The sequence below is a fragment of the Ictidomys tridecemlineatus genome, chromosome 3 (genome assembly GCF_052094955.1).
Source record: "Ictidomys tridecemlineatus isolate mIctTri1 chromosome 3, mIctTri1.hap1, whole genome shotgun sequence".
NCBI lineage: Eukaryota > Metazoa > Chordata > Mammalia > Rodentia > Sciuridae > Ictidomys > Ictidomys tridecemlineatus.
Genome location: NC_135479.1, coordinates 111,503,425 through 111,529,709, shown reverse-complemented (window position 1 = coordinate 111,529,709; position 26,285 = coordinate 111,503,425).

The window sequence follows — 26,285 nt, the reverse complement described above, 5'->3', positions numbered from 1 at the left end:
TTTGACTTATATAAAATAATGTACATTATTTTACCTTGGAAAGATTGCAAACTGCCTTATACATTTAGCTCCTGAGACATTTTTTCTCCTTCTTCTCCTCTAGTACTACTTCTTCTTTTTCTTCTTCCTCTATCTCCTCCTCTTCTTCTCCTTCTCTTTCTCCTTCTCCTTCTCCTAACAGTGTCAACATATTGCCTAGGTTTCTAAATGAATGCTAGGAGAGCATTGGATCAATGATTTTCTCAGATGATCTGAATTTGCCCTGGTAAAGAGAAATCCTAACCAAGGGCTCACTTCAGAAGAAATTTATCTCCAACTCTACGTGGGGAAAAGAATCACCCATTTTGAAATAGCCCTGTAAAGTATTTTTTCTATGTTTATTGATAATTATCTCCATTTTTCCTGTGCAAGCTGGAAGTCAGAAAGCATCATTAATATTACCCAGTGTTTCTTTGCTTGTCAGGTACTCTTCAACTCAGTCCATGCTACATGAGAAAGCAATATCAAATAGTTTGCTTTTGCAAACAGATTCTTAAATTTAGACCCTTGTATTTTTTTCATAAATCCTTTATGTTCTTCATTTTGATTCTTAAAATTAGTCCCTTAGGTATTTTTTTATTCTGATAAAGAGAATAATAAGTGTGCATGTATATATAGAGGGGCCAGATCTTTATGAATTTCTATAAAAGGCAGCAGGGAAAAACATAATCTATTTTTGGATATCTGAAAAGACAAAGTAAGACTGATTGTGTTTGGTGATGTTGCATAAATACTTTCTAAGCTGTAAGTGCCATGGATTGTTTCAGCAGGCCCAACAAGTCTGGTGAGGTAGGGGAAGCCAGACGATGGCGTTGTGCCAAGGGTAGGTAGCCGCTGAGTGACCTGGGTGAGAGCAGAGTCTGGGAGTTCTGCAGAGATGCTGATAGGTGATTCTTCTAAGACATTTGCAAACCCTGTGTTTGCTAGAACTTGGGCTTTGGGTGTTGGGAGTCAGGAGTCCAGAGTCCTGCTCAAATGCTGAGGCTCACAGCCCTGTGTGGGGTCACATTGCTGGTGATTTCTGGGGAAAGCAGCTGAATAGGGGTCCTCTAACACTCTCAGAGATGCAGTGTTTTGACTAGGTGAGATCTGTATCATGGAGTGACACACAATGCTGCCTCCCTCTGACCCACCATCTTCAGTATATGTTTGGTGATTCTCATAATTACACGAAGTTTTAACAGATTGACACCTAATATTACAAAAGTTACATTCCTTCCCCTCACATCATATCAGAGGGCACATGATATTAAGTCTGATTTAATGTTGGTGATTTTAACCTTGATCACTTGGGTGCAGTGGTCTCTGCTAGTTTTCTTCATCATAAGTATATTTTAATTCTCTATCATTCAGTCCATACTCAACCAGAGGGGAAATGAGTTCAGCCTCCCTGGAGGGAGGAGTGTTAAAGAATTTGTGGAAATTTATTAAAACCAAAACAGTAATTATTTCAGGAGAGATACTTTGAATTTGTGTAAATAGTTTGTATTTCGGGAAATTTCATCCAATAATTTTAGCAATCATCAGTGGGTCTTGGAGTTCTGCGAGTGATTTCATATTTTCTTCACCTATTTAATGGAATTTTCCTCTAAGAATTTTCTTCTCATTTTATTTACTCAATGGATTTCTTATATCAGTATCCAATACTATCTAATTAACCACCATTTATACTACTATCATTTTATTGCACCAAATAGTTCTAGTTTTGGTAACAGAACTCTCAGTGTCTCCTATGTAACATTTACATGTTCTCCCCCCACCACCCCATGTTCTTTAAGAACTATGTTACTTTCTGATACAATAAGTTGTTCCCAATCAATTTTGTATTTTCTTAGGTATAGTCCTGGAATCAGATATTTTTCTAAAGCATCCTTGGTGGGAGAATGGTATATAGTAACCAGAATCTAGTCCCTAGGAGAGCACATTGCTACAGAAATGTCACTGCTTCTAGTCTTTTACAAGAAAGAGAGTTAGGAGTGTAGCCATTTCTATATTTATTTTCTTATCTACCTGCATATATATTAAAATTTGAATTTATGCTGAAATATCTGATTCCACATCAACATCTCAGAGCTCATTCTTGCACTCCCTTTTATGAACTGTTTTTATCTATCATGAGAAATGTATTTTTTGTTATTTACAATTTATTTACTTATTCAACCCTAGCATACATACCAAGTAATTTCAAAATTACTAACCCATACTCTTACAAGGTATAAATCTCACAACCTCAGTACAGGATTTATGTAGAGTTCCTGCAATTTTTAGCCTTAAATTTTCCAAAATACTGATTTACAATTACTTTTAACTGCTTTCCTTTCCTCCCTTACTTTACCTATGGCACAAGTTGCTAATATAGTCACCTGGGTTCATTACAGTATGAATTACATCTGTGGGCCCCCAACAGGACTGATTTTTAAAAACATGTGCACGGTGGAATTCACCCATTATAGCGTACGATTCTGTTGGTTTTGAAATATGCAAAAATGAATCTATCTGATACCATTGTATCAAACTTCAATCTGTTCAATCACTAAAATTCTTCTGGATTCCTCCTGGGAATCACCTACCCTGCCACTCCATACATCCATGCTCAAGTAACAAATCATCTTTTTCTTTCCCTAGAGTTTGTCTTTTTATTAATGTCACACAAGCAGGATCATATCATCTCTAGCATTTTTCATTTATCAAAATTTATGTAAAATTCATTAATTGTGTGAATTAATATTTCATTCAATTTTAGTTCTAAACTGTAATGTTATATTTATGAACCATAATTCATTCATTTACCTATGGAAGGAGTAATTATTAGTTTTTATTTTTCTCAGGTTTTGCAATATGAATAAAACTGCTATATACATGTATGGACAGGATTTATGTGAATGTATGTTTTCACATCATTGGGTAAATAAAATTGTCAGATTACATTTTTTTTTAAGTTTTTAAGCCACAAGTAATCTGTTATCCAGAGTATCTCTTCAATGTTGCATTTCTTTCACTAACTTAGGAGAATTCCAGTTGATGTCATCCTCACAATTCCCTCTTTTAGGAATTTCATTTTAGTCATTGTAATAAGTTTCCGGTCATATTTCATGGTTTTAATTTGCATTTCCCTACTGACCAATAGTGTCAGGCATTTTTAATGTTTATTTCTCAGCTTTGGTGATATATATGTATATGATTTTGTCCAAATAATTGTTGAATTTTTTTTCTAAATTTTTTGAAGTTTGAAAGCTCTTTATCATGGACTGGTGTCATCATATATGTGATTCGCAAATATTTTCTCTTAGTATATGGTTTATCTTTTCATACTTATTTTTTCTCAGACCCTTCAAACCCAATTTTGACAATGTTATTATCTCTTTTTTCTAAAGGATTTTGCATTTGTTATTATGTATAAAATGACAGCAAATATCAAGGCCATTCAGATGTTCTCTTAAGTTTCCATTTAGAAATTTTATAACTTTACATTATGTTTATTTTCCATGTATGTATTTTTAGCTAATTTAATAAATATTTTATTTTTGGAAATAATTATAAATAGTATTTTTTATTTCAATTTCCAATTTTTCATTTTTAAAATATAGGAATACTTCTATTTTTCAATTGGTCCTGTTTTGTGCAACTGTACTATAATTTCTGATTAAATTCGGGTGTTATTTTTAGATTCTTCATAGTATTTTCTAGGAATACTCAGGTATACATGGTTATAATAATTGTGTTCTAGTTTTAGTCCCTCAGTTATGAACAATATGCCTGTTGTTTATTTTTCTTGGTTTATTATGCTGCTGATCTCCATTAGGGTCAATAAAAAATAATGATATAACTGGACTCAATAGTTCACACCTGTAATCCCAGAGGCTTGGAGGCTGAGGCAAGAGAATCACAAAGTTGAGGCCAACTTCAGCAACTTAGCCATGCCTTAAGCAATTTAGTGAGAACTTGTCTCAAAATAAAAAATAAAAGGGGCTAGAGATGTGGCTCAGTGGTAAAGTTAAAACCTCAGTTAAAACCCTATTTTTGAGCTGGGGATGTGGCTTAAGTGGTAATGTGCTTGCCTGACATGCATGGAGCCCTGGGTTCAATCCTCAACACCACATAAAAATAAAGATATTGTGTCCACCTAAAACTAAAAAATAAATATTTTTTTAAAAAATCCTATTTTATATATATTTCTCTACATACATTCTTTATTTTTTCTATTTAATATTTGATATAATTTTCTTTCTTTTTAATCTTAACTGTGTTATCCTTATGATTCCTTTGAACATTTTGCATTAAAGCTACATATTTTTACTTTTTTTTTTCTTTTTTGTTGGTTCTGGGAATTGAACCCAGGGCCGTGCACATGTTCAGCAAGTACTCTACCGCTGAGTTACATCCCTGTTTCTTACACTTTATTAAAAAATGCAAGGATTGTCCAAAAATGGAAAATATGCTTAGTTTAGTTATCAATCTTTTCAAAAGATTTTTCAGTTCTATTTTTCATTATTTAGATAAACTCTAAAAGTCTTCAGTTTCTAGAACAATTCCTTGATATTAGCACTCTAATCTTTTTTCCTTGTCCTTTCCTTTTATTCCTTTGTCTATCTTTCGATCTCTTAAAGCTACTATCAGACACAGAAATTATAATATTTTCATTTTATATTTGAATAGACTTTCCTAAATGCACAATTTAACCATTATTCAACCCCCAATCTCAGCTTTATACTTTGATATTTACAACTAATCTACCATTATACTGTAAATACAAATAATGTGGAATTTCAGAGTTTGAAGAAGGGGTGTTATGATTTGGATATGAGGTGTTCCCCAACGGTTTCCATGAATGCAGGGATATTCACAGGTCCAAATAGTAGATTATGAATTGTAACCTAACATTCTTGTTTAAGGGATTTAATGGATGGTAACTGTAGGCTGGTGGGACATGACTGGAGGAAATGGGTCATCAGGCATGTGCCCCAAAAGGGTTCTTCTTCCTGCACCCCTTTCTTCTGTCTCTCTCTCTCTGTCTCTCTCTCTCTCTCTCTCTCTCTCTCTCTCTCTCTCTCTCTCTCTCTCTCTCTCTGAATTGTTCTCACTTTCTGCTGTCTGATCCAGCAATGAATTTAGCAGCTTTCCTTCAATGGGCTATTTTCCCATCATGTGCTCATCTTGGGCCTAGAGCAATGGAGTCATTCATCAATGAACTTAAACCTCCGAAACTATAAACTTCAAACAACAACCCACCACCACCACTAAGTTGTTTTTGACAGGTATTTTGTCACAGCATCACAAAAGCTGACTAAAACAAATGGAATTCTAACAAGTCAATTCCCTAAGTGAGGGTATATATGACTGCCATGTTCTCTGAAGAATACATGCCCCATGTTCCTGGGTCAATGGATGATGAGTGTTATAAAATTAAAACAGATTTTAACAACTTTATTCTTGGTGTCCCCTGATGATAAAAGCTTGACATGTGTTATAATTTAAAATCTAGTTAGAGTTTTAATAATCCATCTTCAGATGTGTTATTTTAAAAGACAGATTTCTCTCCAGGTTTGGAAAATTTATTTACCAGTCTTTGTTTTTCCACTTTCCTGAAAATTTTCATTTTTCTAAAAATTCATATATAAAACGTTTTTAGACCCTGCATTGGTGGATGATTACCATGTGCCACTTTCATATATATGTATCCAGAAATATTTTTAAAGCTTTATTAGGATTGAATCCTATCTCTTCTCTTTGATAGAAAAAAATCTCCTTGATATTCTTTTGTGAGGTTATGTAGAGAAGCTGAGCTATAAATCCTTCATCCTCTTCTTGTTCTTTCATAAGCCATCCCCACTTCCCAGTAAAACTTTGATTTCAAAGCTTTTGAAGTATGTTTCCAAAAGTCTTGCTACCTGACTACATCCAAAAAAAGAAGAACTGGATTCATGATAAGATTTATAACAGCATATAAAATTTAAAGAAATAGCATTTTGCTGAGTATATTCTGTTGCATTCTATGAGAATGTAATTGAAGACAAATATCACTGCTATTTTTATAATCAAATAATTTAAAAAGAGAAATTCCTGTTTTTGATAATTATTAGATTAATTTCTGTCTTCTTTACTGTACTTTAGATTTAATGCTGTATAATGTTCCTTTCCTCATCAATGATTCTTTTACACTGGTAGGCACTCAATAAATGTTTCTTGAATTAATAATCAGTACTAATAATGTGCTAACTTTAAAGAGCAAACACATAAAAAGTGTCAGTGTATTCAATGTTTTTTAATTAGAGTTTAATTTATATATGGACAGTTAGAAACGTAGATTTGAATGTGACATCTTTTGCCTTTCTTAGAACTCACTGAACTTTACATCCAATGAAAAGGTGAGGAGGTTCAAGCTCTAATGTGGTTTCCTTCAATTTTTACTTCTTTGTCTGTAAGCTGGCATCTTAATTTTTCTGACACAAATTCTATATCTCTCAAAATGCCATCAGAATACCTGGAATTGCCTTTCTCATTCTGAGAAACTGATGTGACTCCATTTTTGAAAATAAATAACAGCAGCTTCTACCTCAAGGCCTGTCCTAAGGAAGGGGGCATGACCCTTGTCCTTGGAAAAACCCACAGAGCCTTTCTAGGCACACACCCACCTTCTGAGTTATTTGTCTGCAAATAACAGGAGAGATCTGTGGTGCCAGGTGTCCCTGACTCAGTCAGGCTAGGTGAGGACCCATAGCAACCCCCTAGCATCCACCAATCAGCATGAGATAGGGAAAATACCTGGGATGCCAGATTTCCCCCCAGTAGTTTATGGTGGTTGATAACATGTTGGGAAACCATGTATTTAACATTTAGCACGTGCAGCCCTTGTGGCCTAAACAATCAGTTCAAAGGAATCCTCCTCTTGTACTAACCAATTATCCCTACCCAACTTGTTCCCCTCAGTGAATGTGCTAATCAATGTTAAGAGTTGTTGTTTGATTTTCCTGCAGTATGAAATGATTTGCTGTGTGATGTTGTGATGCATAGAGTATCCCCCCAAAACCTATAAAATCTCACTGAACAAAGGACCAGGACTCACTCCCTGGGACCGCTGCATTGGAAACAGTTGTGAGTCCAGGCTCCAGCTTGCAATAAGACTCTTGTGTGATTGCATCAGATTCGGTTCCTGGAGGTCTACTGGGGTCCCACAAATCTGGCATTACAATTTGTCCTTTGCCCAGGATAGAATATGGTAATATGGGAATCAAATTTTACTATACATCCAAATGAATGAAATGACCATAATTAATTTTACCTTCCAATTAAGGGAATGATTTTGGATGCACACTTGCTCATTAGATGTATGGATGAAAGGAAAAATGTGTCTGACCATAATCAGTCCTTTCAGTATCCCCTAAAATAACATTCTTGATTTCAGTCTCTCTTAATATCATTGCACCTTTGAACATTGCCAGATTGATCTCCATTAGAGGAAAAAAAATGAAATGTTTTGACATGAAAATTCCAAACCTTAATGTGATTTCAACATATAACTTCATAAAGTCTCCTCCCTAGCTACAGTTCTGACCTCTAAAATGTTCTGTTTATATTGTTCTTTCTTGCAGAAGTACTTGGTTGTCCTTGGATATACTGGATTCTACTCCTCCTTGTTACATTTATTTTTATTTTATTTTAGATGCTGAACTATCTAAAAGCTTTTCTCTATCAAAACTTAATATTACTCTATTTGAGTACTGTTTCTCGCTTGCATAATGCCAGACTTAAATGTGATCTTTAAAAGATTCTGTTATTATTTTGTTTAAACCTGTCTATATTGCCCAAATTTGCATTGTCTAGTTGCTAGTTGTTTGTTTTGGGTATCTCTTACTACATAATAAGGCTTTGGGAGCAACAACCAATGAGTAGTTTTCTTGAAATTAATATGAGTTCCGATCATGAGCACTCATGTAGGTATATGACATTAAGCAAGTAATTTCAGTTTTCTTTGTTTTAGATTGCACATTTTAAAAATAAAATTGAGGTTATAATGTTAAAAAAGAAGACTAGTTAAAATAATTGTATTATTGTAATGGTTATGATTTTGAACTTTTAGGTTTTCATATTGATTGCTCACCATCATTATACAGAATCTAGCAATCTTTTCAGATTCTTAATAAACATTTGTTGATAATAAAAATTATTAGAGATCTGACTATAGGCATCTTAAACTTTGTTTTACAATATTACTTGTTAAATATGTATACTCACTGGTCTGGTATATTCCATGGACTATACTTCTCAGATATTTAAAGTTAGGTACTGAGTTTATTCTTCTGTTAGAAATTGTGTTGCCAATAAGACATTTAAAGCAAGAAGAGTTCAATATTAAATTTCACTTCAGGTAGCAACCTAGTTAAATACTGCATCTAAGTAAAAGTAATACTCTAATTACTGTCAAATCACTGTAATCACTTGGTAACACTTTTGCTATTGTATTCACATAAGGCATGACCTTCCATTTTGCAAAGTCTTTAAAATAAGGAATGAACTGGGCATTTATTGATTATACCTTCATACTAATGCAGTGGAACATTTCACATGCAATTGAGACACTTATTGCATTGAAAAATAAAGTGGCAAAATGAATCCCACTGGGCTGCTAAAAGCAAAGAACACTGCAAATATATTGGATTATCTGACATTAAAATGAGCACATACATTATTAGTAGCATCTATTTGACTTTTTAAAACTTTTAAAATACATGCTAGTGATTGTGAAGGGATGGAATAAAGATTCACTGACTAAAAAGAAACTCTCAGAAGAGATTACTGTGTTAGGAATTGGGAGGCCTGATTTTAGACTAGAGCTGGCTTAATGTGGTCTTGAGAGATAGCTCACCACCCTCTAAAGTTCAGTATCCCCAGGAGTAAAATGAAGAGTATTTATTTGAAAACTTAATGATGATTGCCAAATGTAAAAAATAGGGCATAAAGGCATGAAACATATTTATTAGCAAGGCCTCCTGGCATATTTCTTTAGTCCTCTAGCCTGAGCAACATATTGAAATCCTATCTCAAAAAAAATGTATCTTTTGTCTTCATAACTATGTCTCCATCTATAAGATATCTATATCTATTTACCAAAAATGTATCCCTACATGTCTAAATATAGATATATTTGCATTAACTTCCATCTACATAAATATGATATAGTTTAATAGTACTTAATAGAGAGATTAGCAACTTATTTTGTGATTCTTTTTTAGTACCATAATCGACATATCATTCTTCAACTAAATCAAGTCATAATGAACAAAATTATTTTCAGTTTAGAGTAAAATATTGAGAAATGTTCAATATTTTACTTGAAAAGTGTGTTTGAATATTGCTAAACAAAAGTTACCTTATAACTCAAACATACAAAACAAACCATCTGTCTTAACTCAGCTCTAGGGATCAAAGAATCCCCATCTAATTTACTGCATCATTAAATAGAAAAAGACTGCTTTGTCTTGTATAACTGATAACTTGGTTTTGGTTACTAAAGTATAGTCATCATTTTCCAGGCAACAGATCTTTTATTCCAAGTACTCTTACAGAAAGAGTAATATTTATATTTTATATTTATAGTCATAAAAGTTAGTATTTTTTATTGGCATAATACCTTGTAAGCAAAATTGGTACAGTTAGAACCCATGAGAATGTGGTCATTATAAAGTGTTAATTTCCATGAAATATTTAAAAAGGACACTCATACAAGCGAGACCATTACGTGAATCCATAATTTATAAACTAAAAGTCCACCATGACAGCATCTATATATTAATACAATTTAGCTGAAAGTTAATAGTGTCAGATTTTAATGAAGAAATCATGATCTTCTGAATTTGGGAGGTACACAAAATAGTTCTCATTAACTAACTTCATAACTAGATTCAGAAGTAAGTCTGATAAAGTTTAAACTGTTAAATTGTCATATTTTACTAGTAAAAATTGGTCAGTGCATCTGTGCTAGATTAGTTTCACAAACTTTAATGTCTTTAGAGGTTATTAAGAGGATTTTGGTAAAATGCAGATTTCTGATTCAATAGATTTGAATGTTATAACAAATTTTCCAGATGATAACAGGCTATTGTCCCCTTACTTCATATTCTCATTAGCAAGGTACCAAATGATGGGTAATCTTCCCTATGAATTTAAAAGAGTTTATAAGGATAAAAATAGTGACATTCAAAAATAATTACAAAGAAAATGGTTGTGTCCCTTTAAGACAGAATCTAAAATATCACAGTAAATACAAGCAGTATCTATTCTCTAAAGAGTTAAATGGCCTCCCAGCAGCTTGGGAGGCTGAGGCAGGATATCAGGAGTTCAAAGCCAGCCTCAGCAATTTATCAAGGCATTAAGCAACTCAGTGAGACCCTGTCTCTAAATAAAATACAAAATAGGGATGAGGATGTGGCTCAGAGGTCAAGTGCCCCTGAGTTCAATCCCTAGTACCCTCCTTCCACAAAAAAAGAAAGAGAGAGAGAGAGAGAGAGAGAAATGGCAATTTATCAGGCAATCTGTGTACCAGAAAGAAATGTCTTTCAAGTGTTATTGCATATGGGATCTGGAGAGACACTAATGTCAAGTGACCCAAAATGCCACACAGTTCTCTTTTTTACAGTGTACAGCAACACTGTGATAAGGACTTGGATCTAGTTCAGTGCCTTTCCACATGGAATCTATGAAATTACCAATCCAAGCTGTAGCCAGGACTCAGATCCCCATGTGTATGAGACAGAGATATAGTTAACTAACAGCTGAACTCTAGACTTAAGTCCCTTGACTTATTTTTTAAAAAGGTCTATTATTGGAGGTGCAGGCAGGATGAATGTCTCTGAAAACTTCTCCCATCTTTGACCAAATTAGTACAACCAAATTAATATTACATCCCAGATACCACTGTAGAGGTTAGAAAAACTTCCACAAACTTGAAGAATGCAGAGCTGATGATGCCCCTCATATCTGCTTTTATTTTATTAGAATTACACCTGCAAAACCCTTTAATCAGGGCAAAAGATAAGGTAACTTAAACTTCAAAAGAATGTGTAGTCTCAATTTGCTCTGGCTCACATGATGTGCTGTCTTTTCTAGAATATATTACCACTGCCTCTGACACTTGATATCCAGTATTGTCTGACAAATGCCTGCTTTTCATTCCCATCAGGAAAGAACCTCAGACAATGATAATCATTTTTAATCTTACCCTAGGGCAGAATTGACTCTCCTGCTCTGTGTAAGTAGATAGTCCAAATAAAATTTACTTATTCTGACATTTGACAGAACACCCATTAGTGCACTCTCTTGATGACATCGTGCTAGTAAGACTCCATGATAAGCAAGTGGAATATACTTCTAATAGATGGGCAAGATATATGTTCATCAGAGTTTTGAAGATAAACACTGCAAAAACATTTTATAATCAGAGAAATAATTAGAGGTCCAGTAGTCTTTTTCATACTGAGGAACTTCATCTGAACAAACAAACAATATAATTCATCTTGAACATCTAGCCATAAGCAGTGGTGCTATATATAATCAGTTATTTTTGGATTTTGAAGATAATGTGTATCAAAAGGCTACCAGTTTTGAGAAGTCTTTACATGAAGTACAGGTTGTGACCCAAAGAGTATTTATGGTCCTTGAAGTTACCTGGAGAGGTTAATGGTAACCTGCAATACAGATGTCTGAGTGCAGAAATTTAGGTTCTGGAACAAGGCAACATCATTCCAGATTGAATGTCTAATCTCTTCAAAACTATATTTTAAAAATATCCCTTAATCATGAAAAGTGTTTGAATGAGAAAAATCATCCAGATTTTGTCCTGAATACGCAAAATCATCCAGAGCTCTTCACATTAAAAGATCACATCTTTCCCTGAGTTCTGTTTAATAATCATAATGTGCTCATTCGTACTTCTTGACATTCTCATCTAATCTAGTAGCTGAACGATTATTTCCTCTCAAATACAGACCACCTGAATCTCCATGCTGATCTTTTTATAAAGTAATGTTCTAAGAACTCAAATAACATATCTATATCATAGATTTCAAAGGGGTGCACCAAATGTTAAATTTTAGGTTTTTAATAAATTATCTAAGCATTATTTACCACAAAAATTGCTTTAATGATAATCTTGATATTGATACTACAAAGCCATCTTGGTTAATAGTGCAGTTTGCTATTTGTATAATAGGATGCTGGTATATATGCTTTCAGTTAATTTTAGAGCATGTTGTCACAGATCTAATGCTGCAAATGTACTAGTAAGTATGTTAATGTTCCTATATAGTTCTCCAAAAATACTGCAGTACAGATTTAGAAAAAATAAACTGATATTGGCAAATGAAGCAGATATGATGAATTTTTCAAAAAAAATTGCAAGAATAACAAAGTGATAGATTGAAGAGAAAGAGATAGAAGGAGAGAGAGACAAGCAGGCAGAGAGATAATGAAAGTTGCTGGAAAAATATACTTTCAGTATACATATGGAGGTTAAGACAGGATATTTCTTCAATTTCGCCATTTACTAGTTTTCTTTTCTTAGGCAAGCCAACTAATCTCTTTGCATTTTATAGGATTTTGGGTAGATTTAATGAGAAAACATAGATGAAGGTGAAGGTGCTTTTGTCTTATTAAATTATAACATTAAAAGTATGTTTTAAAATATTCAAAATTCTGATAAAATGAGATACAAACTTCATATATATATATATATATATATATATATATGTGTGTGTGTGTGTGTGTGTGTGTGTGTTTGTGTGTTCAAGTTTTTGCCATATGGATATAAAGATATCATAATGGAAATGAATTACATAATTCTTTTAATTTTTCAAATATCTTGCAGATGATTGTGCTAAAGGAATTAAAGATACTGTTAAAAATACTACCCACGTTAAGCAGGTTGTCTGTAATTACTCTGGTAAAGTAAATCAACTATAATTTCTTTATGACTTGATTCTCAAGTTTGCAAACCAATAATATAAACAAAACAACAGGATTTTTATTTACTGTCTTAGAATTCAAATGGTGATGATAAAGAGATGAGAAAAAGAGGGGATGAGTGGTTATTTGAAATATCCAGTATTTCAACAATTATTTTGAACATAATTTACTCCTTGAAATTTTCATACATTTAAAAATAAAGCCAAAAGGAAAACTAACTTTAGATTATTACCATATTTTATTGAAATACCATCAAATAAAAGAAAAATAAAAAGCATTTACAAAATCATTACCAAGTTAATGTTGGTTATTTTAGATTCTTTTGTACTCTTCTATGCTAGGCTCATGTGAATAATATAATAAGATTATAATATAAAGAACCAGAATTGTGCAAAAGAAATGGCAAAAGCTTTAGAGACAATCTGATTTTGAAGTTTCTCTGTCAGCTTCCTTACATTCTAGCTGTTTGATATAGGACTAGTAAGGTAACCAATAGTCATACTGCAAAGTAAACATGCATAAAAATTTGCTAGCTTATCTTCAGAGTTATCTATACGATAACATTCAGAAAAGCTTACACTAAAGTATTTAAGCTTCTATCAATTGGAATCTATGAAACATACAGTGATATATAATCTCTTCATTTAGAACAAATGTAATGAAACCTCAATTCTCTTTTTGATTTGTCACTCTCTTGCTCTTGAAGTTGATAAAAAATATAATATTCTAAAACAATTTGCTTTGATTAGAATTTAGAACACTGAGCTTTTGTTTTTTTTTTCCTTAGATCTCACTCATGCTTTATCCTTTCTCTTATGGAGAAATGAAGCAAGATTTTGATAAATTTTCTTCAGATGAAAAGCAGATGAAAGCTATTGATCAAATATGCCACAAACCAGATCTAGAAGAGCTGGGAATTGTTATACATTTAGAGAACTTTAGTTAACAGTACTCAATTGCATTTAAAGTACACATTGCCTATTTAAGATATCCACACTTTGCTTCTAAGTAGCTTGCATATTGCCCTGCTGTACATACAGACACTTTCAAATGAATATATATGTATACATCCACAACAATGGCTTATTTAAATATGTACATATGTAAATTTGCATTCATATATTTGCAAATGTGTATGCATATTTGAGTGTTCCATTAATAATTTCACATTTGCTTAGCAAAGATGTAACAGAATAGAATGCTTATGAATGGATTAAAGAGCTGTGGTTTTGTGACACTTATTCTGCACATTCCAAAATACCACTTATACAGTGGAGTGCTTTTTTTGTGTATATATTTAATATTCTTTTTTAATATATCTACAACTTTTCTTGAATTTTTTCCTAAATTCAGTAATATATTAAAATAATATAGTCACTTCATCTTAAATGTTAATTTGATTTCAGAATGTCAAACTGTCTTAGTAAAATGATTATTTTGATATATAGACAAAAATACTATGTCCAGTAAATTTTAAGTCCTTCCCTTTATTCTAACATTACTTTAAGTGGATTTTCTCAACATGAAATCAAGTTCTGTTTCAGAAAAAGTGAAAAGGAAAACACTACCCTCAGGAAAAACAATAGAAGGGTTGTAATATTTTCTTTGTTTTACATTTGCATAAAATTTTACTTTATATCTCATCTTCATATGAAGAAACATCAGAACACTTCCTTCTGATATAAAATATTCAGACCTTAATGATTATAAGCTTCAGATGTTTTACATTGATCTTCTCTCATGTCATTTCTTCCTTCTGAGCCTGTACATTATTTATACATATGGTAATACCAAATATGCTCAGCAATATTTATTATAATTAGGGAGATTATACTGTCCTTTATCCATTTTGTTTATATATCACATACAATAAATTTTATATTACTAAATATTGTGTTAATCCATCTTTACAACTAAGCTAATTAAATATCAGGAAATGCATAATAATGATAATAAAAATTTTCAAAGTTAATAGCATTTTTTCATATTTCAACTTGAAACAAATGTTAATGAAAATATACATGTTATTCTTAGATTTAAAATATATCATTTTATACTAGAAAAATAGTGGTATGCCAGTCTTTACTCTGTCTCCTTGACCAGTTTGATATTTTTTGTTTTGTTTTGTTTTGATTTCTTTTATTTGTACTGGGAATTGAACTAACAGGAACTTAACCACTGAGGCACATCCTCAACCCTGTTAATTTTTTTATTTTGATACAGTTTCCCTCTAAGTTGCTTTGAGCCTAAATTGCTGAGACAGACTTTGAACTTATGATCCTCCTGCCTCAGCCTTGCAAACTGCTGGGATTACAGGCGTGTATCATTGCACAAACAGTTTTGACATCCTGCTAGCACAGTCATAATGAGTTATTTTTTCTATTTCTCCATTTTGACTCGCAAAATTATTTTGACTGTATAAATTTCTACATTCCACTTTACCAATTACATGTGTCAATGCAATCTGAAATTTCATGGCAATAAAAAGAAGATGAATACTACTAAATAAAATATTGTTTGAGTGAGGATGTGAATTGTCTGACCAAAAATGATATATGTGAAAAAAAATTATTCGTGGTTCAGGTCTTCACATATGTCTTCTAATTTTTATATTCATTATTAAATGTAAAAACTGTCCCGAGAGCTATATCTTTATATTCACAATTCAACCTTAATATTCACTGTTGGTTTTAGTCACCTACCTATCACTGAAATTTAAATTTCTCCTTTGCATACTGTAAAGGACAGAATCATACACACACACACACACACACACACACACACACACAGAAAGTGCAAGCAGTCAGACAGGATGGAGTGCACAGGGGTGAAGTGAAATGGTGAAGAAGAAGTGAGAAGTGAAGTGTTTGTTCCTCCCAGCCTGGGAATTTATTGACTCAAAGTACACACACCTCCCATTATCATGATTACATTCTAATTAATACTTTTTTTAACCTTGAGTGCTAGCTAACTGAGATAAGGTCCAGATAAGAATATACATGGGGCCCCTATTCTCCAGGGGCAACACCATGAAAACCAGATAGTGCCTGCATAGTTGTCTTACTACTTCAGCGGGAGGAAGCTGGGCATCCCAGGTCTGGGAAGCAAGTAGACTTGTGAAGGACAATGTTATGGCAGCCAGGCATCTCATGCTTTTGCACAAAAGTTTTCCAGTTGCCAGGTATTACCTAGCAGTCAGGCATTTTGTGTCTTTGCACAGAAACTTCCTAGTCATGTCACAATCAAGACATCTGTAGACCTCAATCCTAAACACAGAATTCCTACAGCATACAGTACTTTAATGCAGACTATAGTTCAAGGATCTTCTATCCATTTATTCATTTACTTGTCAAAGTACTGTTAAGTAACTAATATGTGGAACACTGTTCAACTTGTGGGGAGACATAAAAACGAATCAAAGGCCAGATGCTGCCTTCAAGCAAAGGGCAGTGTTTTACTGGAGAAATGTCATTAATTTATTTAAAGTCATAATGTAAGAAAGGATATGATATATGCCATGAAGGACATGCTAACAAAGGTTTTGAAATACTTTAGTACATGAATAGATTTAAATAGAAAAATATAATCAAATCTGAAGACACAAAAAAGAGGCTTTGGAAAAAATCTTGACTTTCTTTAATGATTAAAAGCATTTATGTACTAATAGCAAAGAATAGTCTCTTAATATGAAATACATAAATGTATCCCAAACCCAAACACATTTTCATTGTAAATAATAAAAGAAAAAGACAAATAAAAACCACTTTCATTATCTGCTAGAAGTCCATTATCAGCACCATAATTTAACATTGATTTCTAGGTGCTGCTCAATGCAATTAGACAAAAGGGAAAAAAAGATGAAAAACCAAAATGTATTCCATGATGAACACTCAGCTTAAACAGTTTTAGCACACATGTGATAAAATTCATGAAACGAATTGCAACTTTGTTTTAATGAAAAAAGTTCCAAGTTTCTTAAAATATAAAAACAATCTTTTACAATAAGTACATGAAGAATACAAGAAAACATTGAGATAAATAGCTTGCCATCAAGGAAATAAGCAACTTTTAAATATATTAAAAATGTTAGTGTCCCTGAATTACAAGAATAAAACTAAAATGAGATATAACTTCTCCTCATGGCTGTTTATGAATGATAAGACATTTGATATGACAGAGTTTATGGCAATATAGTAGAAAAAGCAATCATGTTTCTGAACAAGAATGAAAGTATGTGCAATTTCTATGTTTAGCAATTTAATCAATATATCAAAATTTGAAATGTACTCCCAAATTTGATCCAATAATTCCATTTTAAAATTATTTTTATATTTGTATTGCATTTATGGAAGTTTATAGGAGCATATGAAATTTCCTTGAATATATAGTTTATAACAGCAAAAGAATGAAAATATCCTGTATGTCATAAAAGGAATGTGATGGAATCACTATCCAAAGTACATGTATGAAGATACAAATTGGGTGTCAAACTACTTTATATACAAACAGAAAAATTGTGGTATATATGTGTAATAAGAATTGTAATGCAAAAAAAAAACAAGTACATATATAAAGACATAAATTGGTGTGAACATAACTTTATACAAAAATATGAAACATTGTGCTCTTTAAGTGTAATAAGAATTGTAATATATTCCGCATTTAAAAAATAAAATAAATTAAAAAATTAAACAGTACATCCTTGCAGTAGAAATCTATGTAGTCCTGTAAAGGAGAATGCTCAACATATGTGGAATCGGAAAGAAATCAAAGATTTATTAGTAGGTGAAAAGATGAAAGGTACATATTTATATTTTTGATACCTGGGAAAAGGTCATAGACAAAAGAGCAAGAGAGGAGAATATAATATAATACAATAATATATATATTAAAAATCATATGACTTAGAAAAATAAAAATCATATATAAATATATATATGTGTGTGTATATATATATATATATATATATATATATATATATATATTTCACATTTTTCTAAGTCATATGATTTTTAATCCAGGACTGTCAACTGTATTGGGATTCTTCATTGGTATGATTCCAACACACACACACACACACACACACACACAAAGATAGCCAGAATTTACAGGAAATAGAGAAACAGTTTCTGAAGCTTCGAAGTAGATTTCTGCTTTCAACATTTCTTCTGTTTTCCACTTTGTAGAGTAGCGTCAACTCTCCCTATTACCAGGACTCAAAAATATCTGTGTAGCCAGGCTCAGTGGCACATGCCTGTAATCCCATAAGTTTTGGAGGCTGAGACAGGAGGACTACAAGTTCAAAGCCAGCCTCAACAAAATCAAGGTGCTAAGCAACTCAGTGAGACCCTGTTTCTAAATAAAATACAAAATAGGGCTGGGGACTTAGCCCAGAGGTTGACTGCCCCTGAGTTCAGGGAAAACAAAAAGTGTTGAATCTTTGGATTTGACTATAAATATCAGATATTCAATCTACTAACTTGTGCTCTTTAGATTTCTGTTGTTGTTTTCCTTGTTTTTTTTTTTTTTCTGAGCTTAATTTCTTCAATACGAAAAAAAAGCATTGAGAAAGTATACCATCCATTGAAAAGAGTCAAAAAATTATAAATGGCAACAATAAATGTAAAAGCGCTATCATACGATTTGTTACATGCTAATTATTTAATAAAATCAAGTAGTAGAACAGTTAATAAATCGTCTCCATTAGTTTCACATTTACTTGGTACACCAAAATTTTTCGCGAAATTATAGGAATGACTTCTGAGGTTTGTCCTAACTATATGACACACATTAATCTTAAATATCCATGAACTGAAGTTCAGCCTCTGAAGTTATTATAACTTCAGAGGCTGAAGTTATAATAAAATCAGTATGAATTTTGGAGGCAGGGACACCTCCCTTGAATTCTAAATGCCACTTGAATTTTATTCTATTGGGGAATAAAGGATTGATGTTGTTTACCATATTTTTCATTCATTATTTGAAAACTGAATCATTTGATGGATGAATAATCTTTTGCAAATGGTTTGAGACATGAAGAGTGTATGTATTTTCCTTAAGACCATACTTCCACAGGAAGTGATGATAAAGGCTTAATGGTTTTCAGAGACCTCACCTAAAATTATCTCTCATTTCTCCCAATTTTGCAACTGAAAAGAGCTCTAGACCTGGATTATCTGAGAATAGAAGGTGGTAAAGTATTAAACTGTGCCTGGACAGGAAACTCGTGTCAGAAAACAAATTTAATCCTCTGGAAGATATTCAAAAGCAGAACCATTTTCTTCCCAAGGTGCTATGTCTTGCAATATAGACTTATATCAGACACTTAGATTCCTGACTAGTTTATTCCTGCTTATATACAAGATGAGAGAAAATTCTAGAACAAGAAGAACAAAATAAATCTAGAATAAACAGAAAGTTATTTCAGGTAGGGATGGATATCAATGAGATAAATATACAAAGAGACAAAAATCTTTCAAAAATAAAATCTATACAATTCTAGCAAAAGAGATTAGAAAAAAGATAATAAAGATCCAAATTATTATTTCTAGGAATAACAAATGGATTATCACTATATTTCTACATACATTAAACATTCAGTGAAACACTGAGAAAAATTTTAAAGAGTAAACTTAAAATCTTAAATGGAAAATTCCTTGACAGGCACAAACTACAAAAGCTCAATCAAGTAGAGATTTATAACTTAATTGACTTGTATTTAATATAAGAAATTACACTTATATTGAAAAAAATTTTAATGAAAATTGTAGGTAGATGACTTTACTAATAAATTTTTCAAAATATTAAATAAGAAAATAATGCAAATTTCTCCAAAGAATCTTCAAAATTATAGAACATAGAAAAATATGTCACCATTATGTTGATACTAAAACAAGATAAACATATTCTAAGAAATCAAAACTGGAGATACCTGTCTCTGCAGAACACAAGCATAAAATCAATAAAATTTTATGAAGACTACTAGAACAATCAAATGTGTTTTATTTAACTTAACATAATGATCTTCATTTTCATCCACATCTTCATCTTCACAAATGACAGGACTCTATTCTTTTTAATGGCTGAATAGTATTCCAATGTGTAATTGTACCATATTTTCTTTCTATCATATTTTCTTTGTCTATTCCCTAGTTGATGACACTTTACTTGTTTCCATGTCTTTACTGTTGTGAATTGTGCTGCTATGAAGATGGGAGTGCAGGTGACTCTGACATACTGAATTCATTTCTTCTAAATATATATACCCAAGAGTGGGAGTTCTGGGTCATATGTTAGGTCTATTTTTAATTGACTTATTTTATATAATAGGTTTTACTTTTCTCCACATCCTCACTAGCACATAATATCTTTTTTTGTATAATATAAGTTGGCACAACAGTTTTTAAGAAATGTATAATCAACCATATCAAGATTTTTTAAAAAATTAAGAATCATATGATTATCTCAATAGAAGTAGAAAACATCATTTAAAGAAACTAATTTCTATTTATTTTCACAACTTTCAAAAAACTAGGAACATAAATCAACTTTCTTATCCTAGTAAACAGCATCCAGGTTAAGAAACAAAACACACCAGAGATCACATCATGTTCCTGGTAAAGTTCTCTGTGGGTTTCCCCTAAGATCTGGAATAAGGTAAATGTGTTCACCCTGTTTCTATTCAGTACCATATTTGATTTACTACCTAGTGCAATCAGTCAATTAAACAAAAAAAAATGTTGAACTCTCAAGGAGTATGCAGAAATTTACTAGAAGCAATAAGTGAGATTAGGAGAGCAAGATATAAGGTATATATGTAAACACACATCAGCACCTATTTCTTTACATAAGGGATACAAAGTCGTTGTTGTTGAATTTGAAAAAAAATCATGTAAAGTAGGAACAAAACACAGAATTTTTAAATTACTATGTTGTTTACTTACTATGTTGTTTGTCCCTAATTTCCTGGACTTGAGAAAACCTCCTACCTCAGCCTCCTAAATAGGTGGGACTACAAGCCCATGTCACTACACTCAACTCAACATATGAAATTTAATTTTAAGATAAATTTATCAAATTATGATTCAAGACATAAATAAACTGATGTATAAAATCTGTACACTGAGAGAAAAAAATCAGTGATGATCATTATAAATAACCATGTCTAGAAGAAGCAAAATGTATACTGATATGAATAAAAATGGTGGATGCTAAGCAACATAGGTTGAAGGATATGGTGGAGAGACCTGTTTGCAAAGAAATACCAAGAAGCTGCCTTGATGATAGAAATTTTCTATCTACATTTCTCAGAACTCATTATATTTTATAGCCATTATATATAGATGATTTTTAAAGTATTAATATCCAGAAGTTTTTTCTTATACTATATATTTTAATATATTTCATGGTAACATATTTACATAAATAGAGTATATTTTCATAAGTATAAACGCACTACTGTCCAATATGCAATCCCAACATGCAATAATATATGTTTCCTTTCCTCCACTTCCCATACCTCAATATAATTTAGACCCGTTTCATCAAACAAATTTTTTATCTGTCATGTATAGGTTTAACTAAAAATTATTGCCCATTATATACCAGATAATAAATTGAGGACTCTAAAATACATTTTATTTTTTATTTTAATAATAACTCTCTGAATCATGCATTACTCTTCCCTGTTCTGGGCAATGATTGTCAAAGTAAAGAATCTAAAAATTTCAATGAGATTCCAGGATTATACTTCCATCACCACACAGACTGTCCATGTTACATCATATTCTATAAAATAGAGCTTATTTTCTAACATAAAATGGATAGGGTGTCATGGTTAGTTAAGAGTACATGTCCCAAATGATATGGTTCCTTTTATAAGAGGGCTTTTCAACCATTAAATGGAGCAGGTCACTGGGGATTTTAGAGACAATGCTTGGCTTCCATCTAAAATAGTTTTCAGCAAGTGGTTGTTTGAATTAAAAATAATAAACATAGGCAGCTGCCTAACTCTTGGGATCAGAAATAGTGACATAGCATAGAAATGTCTTGTTGTGAGCTACATAGTTATGATGTAAAAAGGCCATTTGACATAGAGAATTGAAAAACAATAAAATCAGCTTTCCACAAGCTGAAAATAAATGACCTCCAATAAATATCATAGACTATGGATTATCCCTGTAAAGTGATTCACCACCTATATTTATAGTATACTCTGGAATTAATGAGTAAAATTATTAAATACTTAGGCATACATTACACTAGCATTTAAATAATCATCTTTTTTTCTGGGAACCTATGGCCAACATGTCAATACATTGGCTGCTAAAGTTAAAATTTAGAAGATGGGAATATTAACAGAAATTTTGTTTTAATATTGTTAAGATATTAGCATTTAAGACCTCCAAGGGACTTTTCTCCAAAGACAAGTATAATAAGTGGTGTTAAAATGTTATATACACATATATATAAAACGTATATAAATATTTAATATTATAGGATAGTTAAAAATTCACATATAAAATATCATATATATATATATTTCACATAACATGCAAATAAAAATTATTCTTTTTCTCTTTAAAAAGATGCCTCACATATTTTTCTTTCCAGAACACATAAGTCCCCAGTTAAAAGATATAGATCATGTACTCTTTGAAATCTAACATCCATATTCAAGGACATTAAATATATGGCTCCTCTCAATAATTTACCCTTGTATTACCTGCTAAGTTCAACAGGTATATTTTCCTATCTTTTCTATTCATATGAGCAAGATGGTTACATCTTTATTTATAATTTGATCAAAATTGTTGTTAAAATTCATATCTTTATAATGAGCAATAAAAACATAATTTCTATGAGCTAATATATATATTACTGGTTATTCCACTCTATCAAAAATGTTTGTGATTCTAAATATGCATATTTAATTAATTTTTGAAATTGAAATGAATTAAAAATTTTAATATTTTTGCATTTCGGGATAAATAGAAAGGATGCCTGGGATATAGGAAAGTATATGTACCAACAAAAATGAAGAACAAAATAAAAAACAAATTATGTTTTATATCATATAAAGTAAGAAATTAAAGCAAGTAATGATATTTACTTTATTAAATTTTATTTTACTCTAGTGCAGTGAAATTTTATTTCATACTTTTCAGGCATTTCATATATCGTTGCATAGTGTAGTTTTTAAATTGAATATTTTACACAATATGAATTGTGAACTGAACCTGAAGAAAGACTAGCTTAAGTAGCTCCCTGGGAAATTTTTTAGTTTAAACTGTCTTTGCTGAATTTGCTTTCTTTGTCTCTGCAAAAAGCTGAGGCAGAGGCAAGAACATTTATTGGACAGTTATAGTTCATAAAATCAAGATAACTCTTCCTCACCAAAAGTTCCAAATTTAGGAAAGTCTCAAATTATTAATAAAACTTACTGGCTCAGAGAACAATGGCTTTGATTTTCCTGCCAGAGTTGCAGAAGAGTCATTTATTTCTGTTATGTATAAGATGTTACATCGCTCCAGTCTATGTTCCCTTCTGTGTTCCCCCACTTTAGGAAACTTACTACACAAATAAGTAAACCTTGAAGTTAAATAATTCTCAGCAATATGCATTTTTTTCCCAAGGAAAATTCACACTTTCAACAACAGGATCTAAAAACAGAAGTAACTCTGTGTACCCTAAGTCTCACCACATGGACATATGCTTACTTGTATGCTTCTATATTTTTAAATACCTTAAATAGGGAAAATGAAAAAATAATTGTATTGCTTACAGTTTACATTTGTTAGAAACCCAAGCATTAAAGTGGATCTTGTGGTTTTGAATGTCTCTGTGTGTGTATGTGAGTATTTGTGCATGAGAAAAAAAAAAGGAAGATAGAAGAAAGAGAAAGAAAGAAAGGGCAGTGGAATGAAGAGGGAAGAAACCTGAATAATTTAGGAATTGATTTTATAAGGATTATATTTGGTGAATAAAAAGTTACAAACTTTCAAAAGTCTGTATCTACACTTTTTACATTATTGTTTATGAGCATTATTTAATCAGCAATCATGTTTTGTAGATTTTTACAAGTTCACAAGATCTCTCTTTTTAAATGTTGTTCTTTCCTTCAACTAATTAAGAAAAAGAGAGAAATTGGCAATAACTAGAAATGTTAATGGACCACTTCATGTTAATTACTATTGTTGATTTTTTCACAGATTTTTTTTTCTAAATCATTTAGTAGGTGGTAATTAGGCATGGTGTCAGCTACATAATTCTTCCTGGAAATAAATTATATAGAGCAAAATATAATAAAAGTATAACAAATTACAGCTGTATCTTGTTTTGTCATAGTGCTAATTTCTGTTTATGAAAATATCTTTAGGTTAGAGAATCACAGTTAATTTTTTAGTACAACACTCATATGACAAGAATTAAATAGGGCCAAGCATTTAACCAAGATCACACAGTGTAGAGGCACTCCTTTACAATAGTAAAGCAAATATTGTAAGATGTACAGGACCAGGCTTGTCCCCTTAGTCCCCACTTCCAGTCCCATTAAACTAATCTCAGGTCTGGGAAGTGAGTCAAGATTACACAAAAACAGAAAATAAGGTATATCCCTAACTTGCTATTAAACAATGATAATTTCTTCAACACTGAATACTAATTATTTATCTACTGTACTGAGCCGTTTTAAAAAGTCAAATACTCTTATCAAATTAATAACATGAGATTACAAATGTCAGAGTAAGTGTTCATAAAACCTAAAGACAAGAAAAGGAGACATGAGAACAGGTACCACTAAAATCCAGAAGATTGTTAAGAAATATCTTGAAAACTTGTACTATAATACATTGGAAAATTGAAAAGAAATTTACAAATTTCTAGACACAAATTACCTACAAAATTGAACTAAGAATATATAGAAAACATAACCAGATCTGTTGGGCGCTGCTCTGAACAGAAGCTATGTACACACCTTTATGTCCTGAGTAAAGAGGTACTGAACTGGTATTGCACATTGTAATGAGTTTAGACTTCACCTCTTCTGGGATAAGAGAGGAGCAGCTCCAGGAATGGATATGGCCCGATGGGGTTGGATTACACCCACTTGTTTGTTGTAACTCTACCCCTTGTGTCATTTGAATAGCCTCCCCCAATAAAATCTGTTTCAAGGTGTTCCTCTTCTCTTGCCTGACTTGCCCCCCTTGTGGGAGCTGTGGCTGAGGAGTGATCACTGAATCCAAAGTAAAGGTACTGTCTGTGTCTATGTCTTTATTTTGTCCATGAAAATTCACTTGGAGTTACCCTGGCCAGTTTCGTCATTTGTCGCAACACAGATCAATAGTAAGCAAATAGAAAAAAAAGTAATAAAAAGTCTCCCAACAAAGAAAATCCCTGCACTGGCTGTATTCCATGCTGAAATTTACCAGACTATTAAAAAACTTATACTCGCCAAGGAGCCTCAAACTAGTCCTTCAAGTTGAAAAGGAACGAACCCTTCCAAATTCATCCTAAGTCGATATTACCGAAGTCAGTATTACCCTGCTACCAAAATTGAACTGAGATACTGATACTGCCAGTTATCGGTGATGAGTCCTACTCCCCCACATGTGGAAGTTTGAACATTGGAGAAGCACACCCAGGCAAGCATACAAAACAGGGTTTATTTAGAAAGGGGTAACAGACTTCTCTGAGAGGGAGAAAGAGGCTATAGCTGGTATCCTGGTAACCCAAGAAGCAAGGTGTTCTACCCTTTTTATATGTCCTGGGCTTCCTTTGTTCTCCTGCCCTCTACCCCTTATCTTTCTCCTTCCTGCATACATGACTAGGCATTTGACTAGCCTTTGAAATGCTCAGTGGGATGGCCAAAAGGTGGGAAATAGGTGAGCTGAAAGGGGAAGGACAGGTTAGAGCATCCAAGAACACATTAATTAACAACCTTATAGCTTCCTGGAGGGAGGGGAAATTCTCCAGACAGGTTATTTTAGCAACAGGTTGCAGCAGGGGAAGATTCTTGCTAAGGGTGGAGGAAGGGCTCTGAAGGAATTAACATTTCAATTCCTCAAGAGACAGTCTTCAACTTGCTGGACTCACTCAAAGTTAGCATCCTTGATCTGACCTGACTCGATTTACCTGTCTATATGGACTACCTGTCTAATTCTGGCTTTGATACAATTTAAAAAATAACACTACAAATCAACACATTGATGAACATAGGAGCAAAAATCCTCAATAAAATGCTGGCAGATCTAATCCAACATCACATTAAAGAAATCATACACCACAATCAA